The sequence below is a fragment of the Mus musculus genome, chromosome 3, assembly GCF_000001635.26.
Source record: "Mus musculus strain C57BL/6J chromosome 3, GRCm38.p6 C57BL/6J".
Taxonomy (NCBI): domain Eukaryota; kingdom Metazoa; phylum Chordata; class Mammalia; order Rodentia; family Muridae; genus Mus; species Mus musculus.
Genome location: NC_000069.6, coordinates 117,978,839 through 117,993,756, shown reverse-complemented (window position 1 = coordinate 117,993,756; position 14,918 = coordinate 117,978,839). Strand labels below are relative to the sequence as shown.

The 14,918-nt window shown below is 38.4% G+C and overlaps 1 long non-coding RNA gene across 1 annotated transcript in view; it reads right to left on the bottom strand.

The window, feature by feature from the left end:
* Nucleotides 1–505: 505 nt before the first annotated feature.
* Gm32344 overlaps nt 506–14,918 on the bottom strand; it is a 28,195-nt gene continuing 13,782 nt past the window's right edge. The window contains exons 2-4 of the long non-coding RNA XR_375987.2: nt 12,839–12,949; nt 12,257–12,439; nt 506–1,346 (exon numbers count right to left, since the gene is read on the bottom strand). This is a non-coding gene — a long non-coding RNA (predicted gene, 32344). The remainder of the gene's footprint in view (nt 1,347–12,256; nt 12,440–12,838; nt 12,950–14,918) is intronic.

Here is a 14,918-nt window from a genome sequence, read left to right as displayed (position 1 = left end):
TCTGAGAAACAGATCGATTACAATTGATGCTGCTCAAATACTGTCATTTAGATCAACCTGGAAGATAGATGTTCTTTTATTTTCTCCACAGACTGCAAAGTTAGTTATCCAAGTTTGATAAGTTCTTAAACACAACCTTAAGGCAAATAATGTCTTCCTAAAATTGAACTGCATAATATTTTTAAATAGTTTGCTATGTAACTTAAAATAAATTTCATGTGAAGGCACTTTGGGCTTTATTTTTAAGGTTGCATTATTTCAGATTTCTAGTTATAGACAAGCTTAATTATCAAATGACAAAAGTTTTAGTATTTTAAATGTACAAAAGGAAACTCCCACATGAACTATTTGTGCCTATCCTTGCAGAATCCAAAACTATTGTTCATATGGTATATAGCTCATTCTGTTGCAAGAGTGGGAAACTGTATCCATTTTATGTTATCTGTCACATGTTAATACACAATTGTTGAGTAACCACCACAGAAAATATAGTACTTCAATCTTACTTCAAATGAGACTGGGATTTAGAGAGGAAGCTAAGTAGATAAAGCACTTTCCCAGAATTCAAATCCCTAGCATCTACATTAAATCCAACTAGAAGTAATCGTCAGACTTCCATTACAACATTTGTTTGATAGAGAATCTAGATTCTGGGACAAGCCAGCCAGCTAGACTTCTTGAATATGTAAACTATGGATCTAAGCCAAACCACACCTAGTAAATAATAAGAGATCAATGGAGGAAGGTACCTCACATCAATATTCATACATATAAGAACATGGCCATATGCAGAAATTATAGTTTTGAATGGCTGGAAGACTGTACCATATGTGTCTGAAGACATTTGGAGATGGTGTGGATACAAACCTTTAGACAGATAAATCTCAAGATTCAGCGCACAGTAAGATATCTCTTTTTAAATAGAGTACAAATCCTGAAAGTTTGTTTTCATTACTTATCTGATCCCTCCAAGGAGCCACACTGCTGTTCTGGCTGCATGTTCATTGGAATGAATGTTTAAAGAATTCATCTGTACACTGACATCTGGGAAGATATTGTCCAACAGGACATACTCATGTGGAGAGTCTTAGCAAATGAGCCTGTTTTCTTCTGCTTTGCTGAGCACCAAAGGATATCCTCTATGTGTGGAAAAACCCACAGTGATCAGCCATTAGGGACTGCCACTTTTGCATGTGGCAGACGAGGTGGCAGGGTGGTGGGCAGGCACTGGCTAGCAAGTTAGCTGAGTTGAAGACAATTCAGTGAAAGTTTCTAGGTTATCAGGAGGAGTAAATTGTCCTCTGAAAGCAGGATGCGCTCTCCAGTAAGGCAGAGGTCAGGGGTTCCTGGAAGAAACACATGAGAAGGAAATGTTTATGCAGAATTTGCCCATTTGGCTCCTTTCCTTTTGCTATATTCGCTTCCTTTTCATTTTAATTCCTCCCTTCTTCCTCCTCTGGGACTCTTCTGCTCTTTTCCCTTTCCTTAAAATAAGATCTGAATTTGAGTTGATGGGATTTTCAGAATACAAAATATGGTGAGTTGGATTAATTAGAATATTTCACAGAAAGCTCCCTGCTTTTCAGTTAGCCTCCTGACGAAAATAAATGCAAATTCTTTCAGGACTCATAAACTCCAGTCATATTTTCTGGATGCCATTCTATAGGTGCTAGACAAGGAAAGTGGCTTAACAAAGAGGGGAAGAAGTGAAAAATAAATAAATAAGCAGAAGATTTGCCGAAAATTGTGTTCTCAGTTCTTACAATGTATTCACTCTGAATTTTTACTTGGTCTGGCTGCACATAGCATTAATACAATGATTTTTCCCAAAGATATATGCCTATGTTTATACATTTTTAACAGTAAAGTAAATTAGCTTGTCTTTTTATATTGTATTTTCTACTTATGTTTCAATCTAAAACAAAATCCATAGGACATATAACTGCCTTTTATGAACGTAAACTGAGGATTCTGACGGTCTCCAGTCTTATTTATTATTTATTTATTTATCAGTGGGAAACAACTCCAACAAGAAACCACAGGCCACAGCTGTTCACCTTCCTCCCAAAGTCATGTCCAGCTGGACCCCAGTTAAATGCGTATTCTGTCTTTTCAGTGACTGACAGGTTGATGGAGTGAACAATGGGAGCCAGAGGTCAACGAGGCTGACAGATTTCTCCAAGCGCACTGCTGATTTTTAATTTCAAGTAATCTGTGTTCTAGATAATGTTATTATTTCCCCCGATAGTAAGATTACACATTTAATGAACACCTGTACTAAGAAGCATCAACTAAGACTCTAAAGTTTTCTAGAAAAATCCCTTTACCAGTGTGAAGATAATATTTCAGGGGCTGGGGTTGTAACTCAATGGTAGAGTACTTGTTTAGTGTGTGAAGAATGTGATGATATTTTAGAGTGTGTGATTTATCACCACAGAGGGAAAGCGCTCAGTTACCATTTCTTCCTATTCACCTGTAACCACTGACTTCACCCATCTATTCCAAGATACCACCAGGTTCTATTAATATCAGTTCTTACCTTGTGGCTCCATTTTTAAGGGCAAAGAATCCAGAAAACCTTCTCCCTGTTATTGTACCTGGCAATCAAATAATTTCATCCATATTTTTATAAATTTAAATAATATTCTCAGATAGATCTAATAAAATGGGAGACTAACAGGACTAATTGTTTAACTGACCTCACAATATCCAAAAATCACACATTTCAATTATGAGAATAAAAAACAGAATGTGCTATACTGCAACTGAAGATAATAACCAAGATTTTGAATGGGTTAAGATTTTTTTTTTCAAAAATAAAAAAGACATGGGAGATAAAAGATGATGACCATTTTCATTTTACCAGTTACATCTTTAAAAACACCCTATGATCATTCTTTAACTAAGAGGTGAGGAGACTTGAAATGTGTAGGTTTTCAGTTGGCAGCACAGGCAAATCTTCCCCACCAGGTTTTACGTGGGCTGCTGTCTTGACTGTTCCTTCCACACAACCTGCAGGCTGTATGACAACTATCTACACAGCTTAGGACTGACCCAGACAACTAGGTGTGTACCAAGAGAGGCCTGGCCTGTGTGGCTACCTTGTATGGATAGTTGCCTGTATTATTGTTCCGCAGATGGAATTGACTTATAGTAACATATCTTTATGTATAGTAATATTGATTGGTCTCTTTTTCTTGAATGTAAGAGAAACAGAACTGACAGCAGCAGAGCTCAGCTTTTTCAAACCATGGTTCCTTGCTTTTGTATGAGGAGTTGAAGTTACTGCAGCAAATCACTGGTAAGCTCTTTTGGGGTTTGTTAAAATGTTTCTGAAATATCTTTTAAAGTGAACACGTTTCATACAAGAAAAATGTTTGAAATAGGTCTGCTGACTTCTTTTAGCCATGTCTATCCATATCAATGAATTTGGAGAGAGGGGAGCCCAAACCAAATCATTTGCTTTGAAATAGACAATTAGTCTTTGGCTAAATAGTCTAACTACCTTCCCGGATACTTGAAAAGGCTCTACCACATTCTCATCAGCCAATTTAAACAAAATGTAAGAAAAAGAGAAAAACAACAAACATCCAGAAATCTGCAGAGTCTACACGGTATAAGACAATTTGTGTTATTTGGTGCTTCAAAGGGGAGAAAAAGAGAATGAATAAATTACGTGTCTCTGAGAGAGGAAAAACATATCTTTGAATCGCCCTTCCTACTTCGTTCGGAGAGCCTAGCTTACAGAGCGAGTGACCTTTAGGCGATTATTGTTTATGATCACTCAGTGCGGGCCAAGAGTAGAAAGAGAGAATATTCCAATTTATTTCAAAGGTTACACATCAAAATTGAATATGCAGCACAACTACATTATCGTATGGTCTAACTTTTACATAAGAAATAGGAGCTGGATCATAACCATTGTTTCCCTTCAACCCTGTGTGTTTTGATTTCTGTACTGTGAAACATGTCCCCATTGATTCTGAAATGGAATACAGTACCACAATGCAAACAAAGCAGGGAGGAAATGTGGTTGTTTGTGTTGCTCTTGTTTTTCCAACTGAGAAGTCTGATTCAAGTACGAGAGATCTGCGGAATTATTTCCTCAGTATCTCATCAAAAAAAAAAAAAAAAAAAAGCAGATTTCATTTCAGTTTTCAGTCTTTTTAAACCGAGAGAACACCGCCATCCTTCAGTGCTATCGTGGTTGAAACAACAATACAGCCATCACGTGGACAACAGCAAGAGAAAATTCTACTGGAAGAAGGGAAGGAAGATCGACCAATAGGGACATGTTAGTTATTTTGTAGCCAGGCCCCTGTCCTAAAGAGTTTCTCAGGAGAGGCTCCTTACAGCGCCTTTTGCTGTCTTCAGTTATCCTGGACATGCAGCTTCATACCCTAGCTCAGTAAGCCTTCCCATCTTCCACTTCTCATTTTGCACCAAGTGAATCGCAGCCAGGAGAGCCTCCTTTCTTCCTTCTCTTTCTCACTTGTCAAATGCACTTGTCAGAGAAACTCCAGTGCAGGGTGTTCACATCTAACCTAATTTATCCCTTTAATTCGCTGCATGGAGAGTGGAAGAGGTGGCAATATTTTCTCACTTGGTAGGGAAGCAGTTACTTTTTAGCAGATCCATACAAACATGCAAATATACATTTAATGTCTACAGCCCTTCAGGACATAGTGGAGCCTGGATTCAACACTGAGGTAATCACTGCATCTTAGCAGAGATAGAGCAGCCACCTTCTTCTGTGGCATTCCGTTCTGCTCCTAATCCCACCCCTGACATTATAGACATGGAAAAATGGCATGGTACATGGTTCCTCTGGAAATGCTGCTAGGAAGGGTCAGAACACAAACAGTTTTCCCTTGCAAACGGAGGATTTCAAATGAGGACTCTGGGTGCTTAAACCACAAATGCATTTCAACCAGATAGCACGGAGTCCAACACACCCTCTCCTGGCATCAGAGCCCCTTATGATGCAAGAATATTCAATACAAGAATAGCTAGCTCCTGCCGCTTTTGAAGCAGCCTCTGATCTCCATGTCTCTAATGCCTGCTCTCATGTGTACTTCCATGGGTTCCTGAGATAACTGACAACGTGGCTTCTGGGGACTTCAAAGCCAGGTTATCTGCCTTGTCTGATAGAAGGGAATTTAAGGAATGGCAACAATGAAGCCTGCACAGCGCTGGATACTGGAAATGGAAGCTAACAAGTCTGAAAGGATGTATATAGAAACAGAAAGTTCTATCTGTCCATGAGACAGTCCATGTAGACGTGCTCTGTGTCTCTGCCAACAAACCCCTTCCAGGTTTACTGGCTTGTCCTAAATTTGGCAGATTGGCACAGATGCACAAGTATGGTAAAAGATACTTTGATGGATTATTCATTTTCTTGTTTGTCTTCTCTCTCTCTCTCTCTCTCTCTCTCTCTCTCTCTCTGTGTGTGTGTGTGTGTGTGTGTGTGGTGTGTGTGTGTGTGTATGCTTTTATGTATGTGAGGCCAAAGGACAAACTCCGATGTGGATTCTTTTTTTTTTTCCATTTTTTATTAGGTATTTAGCTCATTTACATTTCCGATGCTATACCAAAAGTCCCCCATACCCACCCACCCCCACTCCCCTACCCACCCACTCCCCGTTTTTGGCCCTGGCGTTCCCCTGTACTGGGGCATATAAAGTTTGCGTGTCCAATGGGCTTCTTGATTCCATCTTACTTGGGACTGAGTTTCTTACTTTTCTGCTACATTTATTTGTCTATAGAGCACACAGGTTTCACAGAAATTCTCTAGATTCTGCCTCCCATCTCCTTGGGATTATGGTTGTTTCAGATATAAGTCTAACTTTAGCTTCCATCCTGAAGATTATAATTCTGGTCCTCACATTGACACAACAAGCATGTTTGCCTACTAAACCACCACCCAGCTTTAGAATGTTCATTCAATAGCTGAAAAGCAAGAGTGAACGAGTCCCAAACACCTGTGACTCTAGTTCCAGAGAAGATAACATCTCTGGAGTACACACACACACATACATACATAAATGAAAATATTTGAAGAGTGTGTCTGCTTTTACGGACTATATTTAACAAGCTGTCATTTTTATTAGATATTTTCTTCATTTACATTTCAAATGCTATCCCAAAAGTCACCTATACACTCCCCCCCTCTCCCCTGCCCTGATCCCCTACCCACCCACTCCCACTTCTTGGCCCTGGTGTTCCCCTGTACTGGGGCATATAAACTTTGCAAGACCTAGGGGCCTCTCTTCCCAGTGATGGCTGACTAGGCCATCTTCTGCTACATATGCAGCTAGAGACATGAGCTCTGGGGGTACTGGTTAGTTCATATTGTTGTTCCACCTATAGGGTGGCAGTAACAAGCTATCTTATATTACACTAGCTTCAGCTTATGGTTTTCCTCATTTATTCTCCTGAGTAGATGTATATTTGGTATCTTCTCAATGCTGAAAACTTAGATTAATAATTAGACACTCAAAAATGTGGAGAAAGTCAGCTGAAACTAGATTTGAAAAATGGCTGGATGATAATCAAAAATGGACAGAAAACATGTGTGGGGAGACCTTGAAATGAAACAGTGTGGAATAAGAACCACATGCTAACAGAGTGTGCCATTTATTACAGTAAGCCATACATGTACATGAGTTGTGAAGGTCAAAGTGAACTATCTGTGAAAATCAAGGGAACTAATGGAATTACAGGTGGGTGAGGTGAAATGTGGGGGCAGGATATGGAGGAGGGATGTGCTCAAAGTACCTTATATATTTGCATGGAAATGCCATTAACTAAGATGAAACCTTGTATCATGGCAGAGGTTGGGTGTGGGGGGGGTCACAAGGTACAGGTGAAGGAAATGGAAGATCGTGAGGAGTTGAGTGCTGAAGGCTAGGAGAAAGATGCTAAGTTCAGAATGGAAGTATCGCAGATAGATTGCATATGAGGCTTGGTGTCATTGTGGAGGCCTTTGTGTCCCCTGCAAGGAGTTTGGCATGCAGGTGGGCAGCAGAGGACAGGATAGAATGTTATTCACAATTGACAGATGAAGTCAGGCTATGATTTAGGATGATTTTACGCCACTATCTGGAGGCAGGAGAAAGCAGAAAAGCAAAGATGATAGTCCCTAAAATACCTTTCAGCCTGAAGGTAAAAGAACCACACCTCAGTCAAAGTATATGGAAGGCTAGCAAGATAGTCAGTAATAAATCTGCCTAATAAAGGCAAGGCTTTGGGTTCCCTTGTCAGCATCATAAGGAAGCAAGCTCTCAAGACTAGAGGCTGTGAAGAATAGGAGGTGTACAGTCGAGATCTGCCACAAGATAGCTCTCCTCATCAGCGGGCAATCTAGTCTGTGCATAATAATGAAGTCTACTCTAGGTAAGACTGCAGAAGCACAGGGCTTAAGCAAGCTGGGGAGTAAATCTCCTGGCCAGTTTTCTGCAACCAAATTATAGAACCAAGTAAGCTTCCTTTCTGCTTCTGTGTGTGTGTGTGTGGTGTTAGGGGCTTTGCACACATGTGCATCAGCAGCTCTGCTTCCTCTGGTGCTCAAAGCTCTTGCTCTTGTGTCACTTCTACCCCCACCACTTCATTCACTGCATCTCATGGCACTGGTATTTAGAGGACCAGGCATATCCACTTGGAAGCCTTGGAGCTTCTCCTAAATTTAGTTCACCTGAGCCAGTCTCTACAAATGAGAAGTGTACATCCTCAAACAGCAATGCTATGGTCCAAGAGAATTAAATTAAATTGTAACTAACACTGTCCTCATAGTTTTATGGATTCTTTTAGAGCATGCACTGCTTAGGATGTAGCTCTATATTAATCTGTGTGTGTGTGTGTGTGTGTGTGTGTGTGTGTGTGTGTGTGTGTGTGTGGTATAATCTAAATATGCAAATAAATAAACATATATATGTGTCTATGTATATATATATATATATATATATAGAGAGAGAGAGAGAGAGAGAGAGAGAGAGAGAAAGAGAGAATATAGATAGAAAGATCCACTCTGATATTTCTTTTTTATTGTTCATGCAACAACTCTATGGTTAAAGATTGACATAGTACCTGTTAACCCAGTTCACAGTAAAGTACCTGAACTGTAAAGAGTTTTGGTGACATGTCAAAAGTCATCATGTGTACCATTCTTTAGGAAAATCAGTGGCATACTTTTGTGTCCCTCAAGAACTTTTCCTAACATTATGCTAGCTCATGGGGGAAATTTACCCAGTTTTGAACCCTACAATTCTGTCTGTTTTATACTTCCATATTCGTGTTCTTCATTACTGTCAAGCTGTTCCCTAGAAGGTGCAAGAATCTACAACGTTGCCTCACTGTTTGCAGAAGAACGTCTTCTGAGCAATGAGGACTTAACCTGTCAGAAAACCTACCTTTCCCCTTTTCTTGCTTTATACATGGAAGCTCTCAGGACAAAATTGCCTTTTGAAACATTGGAAACCACTGTTTCAAGACATACCATTGCTCCAAGTGGAGTACAGTTCAATATATGTGACTCAGCTGCTCTGTATAAGGAAGAAATAATTTCTCATCAAGAGAAGTGGAGCCCATTATACCCTTGAAATAATTTCAGTTAGAAGCTTAAAAAAATACTATCCATCCTTAACCTTCACTGACTAAAGAGTCTCAAATCATAGTATTTATTAATATTTTGTCTAGGAGTCTATCACTTTGTGGTTTTACATTGTACCACAAAGATAAAACCATATCAAGCTAATTTTCACCTTCAATATAAATGAAGGCCTTCAGATAAACTTCATAAATCTGAAGATTGCCAGGGTGTGTCTGCTGATGTGTACAGATGTACTCAGTTCATAGTCTCTGAGGATGCCCTGTAATTGTTCAGCTAACACTATTATCTCATAGCAGGAGAGCTCTTGCTCAATGGAACCCTGAGATATAGAGATAAAGTTCACACTACCCAGTTAAGACAGAAACCATGCTGTTAGATGTTTTTCTGAGCATTGCTTCTCCTCACCTAGCAAGCTAGTGCATCCTAAATCAGTTCTTGATGCTGTAGCTCTTTCTCTTGTCACCAAAGCCACCTTCTCTTTTTCATCTTGACACCTTAACTCTTGAGTCTTCACCACTCTATTCCAAGGTCTAGGGTGCTATCTTGAATCAACCGCACCAATAGATCTGTCTTGTCCGATGACTTGTGAGCTTGTGTTTGGTCCAGGGTCAGAGAAGAAGTCAAGGTTTTCCAGGCTTCTTTCTGGGACTCCTATGAGCTGGATGAACCAGTAAAGTGAAAATCACATGTCCTGTTCATCAGATTTCTTTTTTCTGTTCTCAGTCGAGGGATTTCTATCTTCACTTTTCGGTGTACCCTGGATGTGTAATCGCTTCTAACATATTAGACAATTGTATTTGCTTGAGCTTTCCCACATCTTGATAAATGGATACTTTAAAAGCCTTTTCTATAGTTAACCACTCAGAGAGTGACCTCAGTGTGGAACATCTTTCCACTGAACTTCTGGTACGACTTGTAGGTGATGCCATTTACACCACAGACAGCTACTACTTCTCATCTGTCTGCCTCCAACATGTTGGGGGAACTATTGAATCCTTACAATGTTCAGCACAACTCAGGTAATGTTTATGTAGGCATATCTAAGCATGTTTAACAAAAGTTATTAACAAGTTTGTGAGATATATTAGGTGGTAATGGCACTTGCTACCAAGCTAAATCATAACCTAAGATCCATCATCAGAACCCACACAGTAAAAAGAGAGAACCAACTTCCTCAAGATGTCCACTGCATGAAGTTGAGCACCCCATACTCTCTGTTCTCTGCTCTCATACGTGCATGCAAGCATTAGTAAAAGTCATGTTAAAATCTTAGGTAAAGATTATCTAAATAAAATAGCCAAATAATGGGGGAGACAGTGCCCACTGGCCAACTCTTGTCACCAAATATATCTTTCAGTGCCAGGATTGGATTTTATGTAACTGTGATGTTTAGCAAATGGCCCCATAAGAATCTCTCAACAATTCAAGTTGTTGCCAAGACTGTAGGTTGTTCTCCACAAACTAAAATCAAGGCCCCATATGGGATTTCCAAATATTAGGCTTCTATATTGAACATGGAGATATCAAGCAAGTACCTACATAGAGCCTTAACCCCTCTGTTCCAGTGCATTGTTATAGGAAAATATTCTGCACATTATCAAAAGATTAGCATAAACACCAAGCCAGACATAAACTCTCCATCAAAAATAGTGTGCTACTTGCAAGATATGCTAGGGTAATATTGGCATAAAGCTTGTGGGAGTATTCAATCAGTAACTGATTTGACTTAAGGCCCAGTCCACAAAATGTAACCCATACTCAATACTGCTTGTGTGACCAAGAACCTGAGACTACATAAACAAGGGCCCTAGGGTAAAATCAAATTATACTGTCCTAAAATGATTCTTAGTGATATTCTGTTATACTCATAGATGAATTCCTTGTTCAGCTATGTTAGAGACGCTTCTTCTTGTAACAGGTGGGAACAAACATAGAGACCAAAAACTTGATATGACACAGAGCATGAGAGGTCTTAGAACACTCAGCTCTAAATGGGATGTATCAATCAAATCCCTCCTCTCAGAGTTCAGGAAAATAATTAGAAGAGCCAGGGGCAATGGAGGACACCAAGAAAGCAAGAAAGCATAGTTCTAAATCAACTATGAACTCAGAGACTGAACCAGCATCCACAGGCCCTGCACAGGTCTGTACAAGGTCTTCTATGCATACATTATGCCTTTCAGTTTAGTATTTTTATTGAATCCTTGAGCATGCAAATGAATGGATCTCTGATTCCTGGGACTTTTCTTTGGCTCTTTCCTTCTATTGGTTTGTGCTGTTCAACTTCACTGTGATAGTTTTGGTTTTATCTCATTATGTTTTATTTTGCTATATTTTTAAGCAAATGAACAAATGAGTGAGTGAGTGAATGAATGAATACTTAGCCACTAGGGTAAAGGTTAGCAACTAACTGTCATTATACCTACTGGAAGAAGAAAAAAACCTTTCTCCAATGGAGTGACAGACACTAGGTATATCAACCACTCCAGGATAGGCCTTATGTTCAGAAGTGATTGACAAACATAAAATGGACTCCTCAAGTTTTTCCTTTAGTTTGGTTTTTTTGTTTTCATGCATGTGGTTTTATTAGGTTACCATTTGGTGAGGTCTTGTTTGGTTTGGTTGGTTTGGTTTTCTTCCTTTTGGGTGTTGTTATATTTTGTTTTCTTGGTTTGGTTGCTTTATTGGGATTCTGTTTTTGTTTTTTTGTTTGTTTTGGAGAAAGATCTTAACATTAGGCGGGTCAGAAGAGGGAGGGGATCTGGAAGGACTTGGGGGAAAGGGGAAGAATATGATCAAAATATATAAATTTAAAATTCTTTTAAATAATAAAAAGAAAAAAATCTTAGACGAAATCTTAACTGCACTCCAACTACATGAACATGTCATTTCCATTGTGAGCTTAGAGCAAAAACATGTTTGTCCTGGTTCAGTGTCTCAGTCTTATCACCAACTGAGATAGACTTTGTCACCATGGGTTTGAAGTGCATGGCAGAGAGTAAGTGCTTAGAGTTTAGTGAACAAATTGATGGTTCTGTTTACTTCCTATATGAACCTAGATAAAAAAAAGTGGGACAAAATAAATATAATATGTTCTTTTGTTTCCTTAATTTCAGCAATCCATATTCCTCTTTTGACACTAATTTTTGAAACAAGAGTAATGTCTTAATTACAAATGATCACAAAGATAAAAGAAATCCATTAAACTAGAGACCAATAATCTACATAAGATTTAAATGTCTTTTACAAACCTGTAACTTTTTATTAATATAGAAAATGCCACATATTATAGTTTCTTAGACATTTTAAGAAATCATATATATGCTAACATAAAATTATAGTATACCTATTATGTGCTATTTTAAAATATGGGGAATATTCTAAGAATCAACACATAAAATTTCTGTCCCTGTGGAATTTACATTTATTAAAAGGGGGTAGAGGAAAGGAAGGAGAGGAGGAGAGAGGCAAAGAGAACAAAGAAGAGTTTATAGTGAATAAGTTACAGACAATTGCTGAGGGGAAAAACAAGAACTATCAAGGCTTGCTCCTCTGTAGGAGGAAAGTCACCACCATATTTGTAACAAAGTAACAGTTGATTGTACTATTGAAAGGAGAAGAGAGTATTTTCACTGATAGGAACATTACCTTACAAGTCAGCCACTTGCGTTCAAAGCGTGTGAAGATTGCTTTTCTTACAAAGAAACCCAATCCGGGTTGTCTTTGCCCAAAACAGAAAATATGTACCCAATGGCAGCATTTGGGTTATAAAATATGATGGATAGCCTTCAATGTCACCTTGACTGGTGATTTACTTCTTGGATGACATCACTGTTGAAATAAAAAGGGGAAATGAAGAACACAATCAGCGCAGCTTCCTGAGTGTGAACCCAATGTGCCTAGTGGCTCTTGCTCCTGTTGCATAGCTGGAGGGCCATGTGCATCCCCTTCCTATCCATAGACTGCTTCCTCAAAGTAGAGCAAAATACATCCTTCCTTAACTTGTTTCCTGTTGGGTGTTTTGTCACTGAAATGAGAAAACCAATCTACTCAGAAGAGAGATTAGTGAGTAGTTGCAGTACTCACAATTTTAAGGATATATTAAAAATTCCTTTTGACTTTCTTTTGAAATCACAATTTTGATACAACTTTCTATGATTTTATGAAGGTAACAATGTTATCCAAATGTGTTACTGACTCTCACTTCAGAGAATATGATCGTGTACTTACCTTGTCTCTATCTTCAGTGGAAGCTTCATAATGTTGATTTCTAGTCTCCTAGTGGCCTGATAGAACCTCAGATGTCCAGTGGATACAGTGCCATATGTGTGAACTATATACCTACAAAAATTAAGAAGGCATGCATATATATGCATATACACATATATGAAACATACACAAATACGTACATATATTTGGCATTCCTGATGCTCATGAATCCTTGGTATAAAATAATTGCTCTCTCTTTCCAGAAAAGTGTGTTTGTGTGTTTCTCAAAAACTTGAGCTCACAAATGAGAAAAATGTATATGTTTTATTTCTATAGTGATTTGGTCTTTGCAATCAGTATCTAACCAACTTACTGCAATCCTAGTTTCATAAGACTAATCTTATAAATCTTAGACTAATTACCAAGGAAAAGCCTCCAAACCTTTTTCTTTTTATTCAAATTAAATTTCATGCTACCAAGAAATTTCCAATTTATGTGTGGAAGAGTAATAAATGGCTTTAAATTATAGAATGTTGTAATACTTAGAAGGCATGCCACCCATATATTTCGGAAAATATATATGTACCTCTCATGCTTCAGATCATCAATATAAAAATGTTTCTTTCCCCTCCTATTTTTAAAGAAACATATACATCCTCTGACAATGTCACACAAATAATGTCAATCTGAAAAAGAGATGACATAACTTATTTAATGTTCCAAAGTATAATTACCCCTGAGAAAAATCTCTGTCTAAATATACATCATTATTTTTCTCAACCAAAGGCAAAGCCCTGAAAGTAGTCTTACAAAATGTATTTTTATATAAAAAGATAAGTAAAGTAGTTCTGGTATCTAAACATCTCCTGTGCTTTTAATGAAGTCGGATTGCTGAGTCTGAACACATTCACACAAATCTGTCTTTTAGGAACCTAATCAGAATCCACAGGCCCCTGGGAAAAGATCTATATATTTTTTTATATTATCACATTTGTAATTACCCAATATTTGCTATACCTATAGCTTTTTCAAACAGGAGATAAAAACCTTTAAATGGAAAGCATAAATAACCATCAATCGTTTTTGATGTACTGAGGAAAGTGTTTTGTTTTGTTTTCTGTGGCTATAATAAAATACCCATGGCTATACGCCTTATAAGAAGTTTGTTTTTGGTAACTGTCCTGGATATTCAAATGCTTGGAAGTAGGAACCACTTGATTCTGGTAAAGGCTTCACTGTAAATGCCATTTTGGTGAAAGAAAATATGGGAGTTCTTTTTACCTAATTTTCCTTTAATGGGAACTAACAAACTCTCAGAAATCAAGATCAATTCTTTCCCAGAGTAGAAGACCCCCCTGACATCACACCTGTATTTGGCCCCAACTCTTACTTGACACTACCAGACTGGGAGACCAAATGTCTAGTGCATTGTGCAGATAAATGCTAAAAGAAATGTTACAGGAGGAGAGGTTTAACAGTGTTAGTAGTGGCTGGAGGTTGGAGCCAGATTGCTGGATATATTTAGCTGGAGATAAAAAAAAATTAAGGGAAGTAAGTAGAAATTCTTTCTTCCCTTTTACAAAGTAAGAGGTAACAATGGATTGCTAGTGAGGAGATGCCCTTCATGTCACCATAACACTCATTTCTTAAAGGAGGAAGAAAAAGTACGTTCTCACTGTAAGTGCTGCAAGATCTGATGGGGTGATTTCTGAGAATTCTCATCCCATCCTTGGGTCTGCTAAGATGTTAGGAGACACACTCAAGACCCAAAACTGAATACTAAATTTGGGTACAACAAGGAACTTCCAATTTCACAAGCAGATACACAATTCAGGTTGCCTTTTGCTAAATTGGTTGAAGTAGTTCAGAGGACTGGCATTGTGTGTTTAAGATGTGTGGAAATGTAGTGAGATGGGTCAAATGGCCAGGAAAGTGGTGGGGAATTCGTGCTTCATGTATGTGTGCCTAGGCATATATGTGAATCCCTGAGAATTAGAGACTTCTGTTGAAACACAAACTCAGTGTGCATCATGCAGGGCCCTTCACATCCCAAACAACTCATAGGCGACAGAACATAGAAGCTGCTGAACCTTCTCGAAAT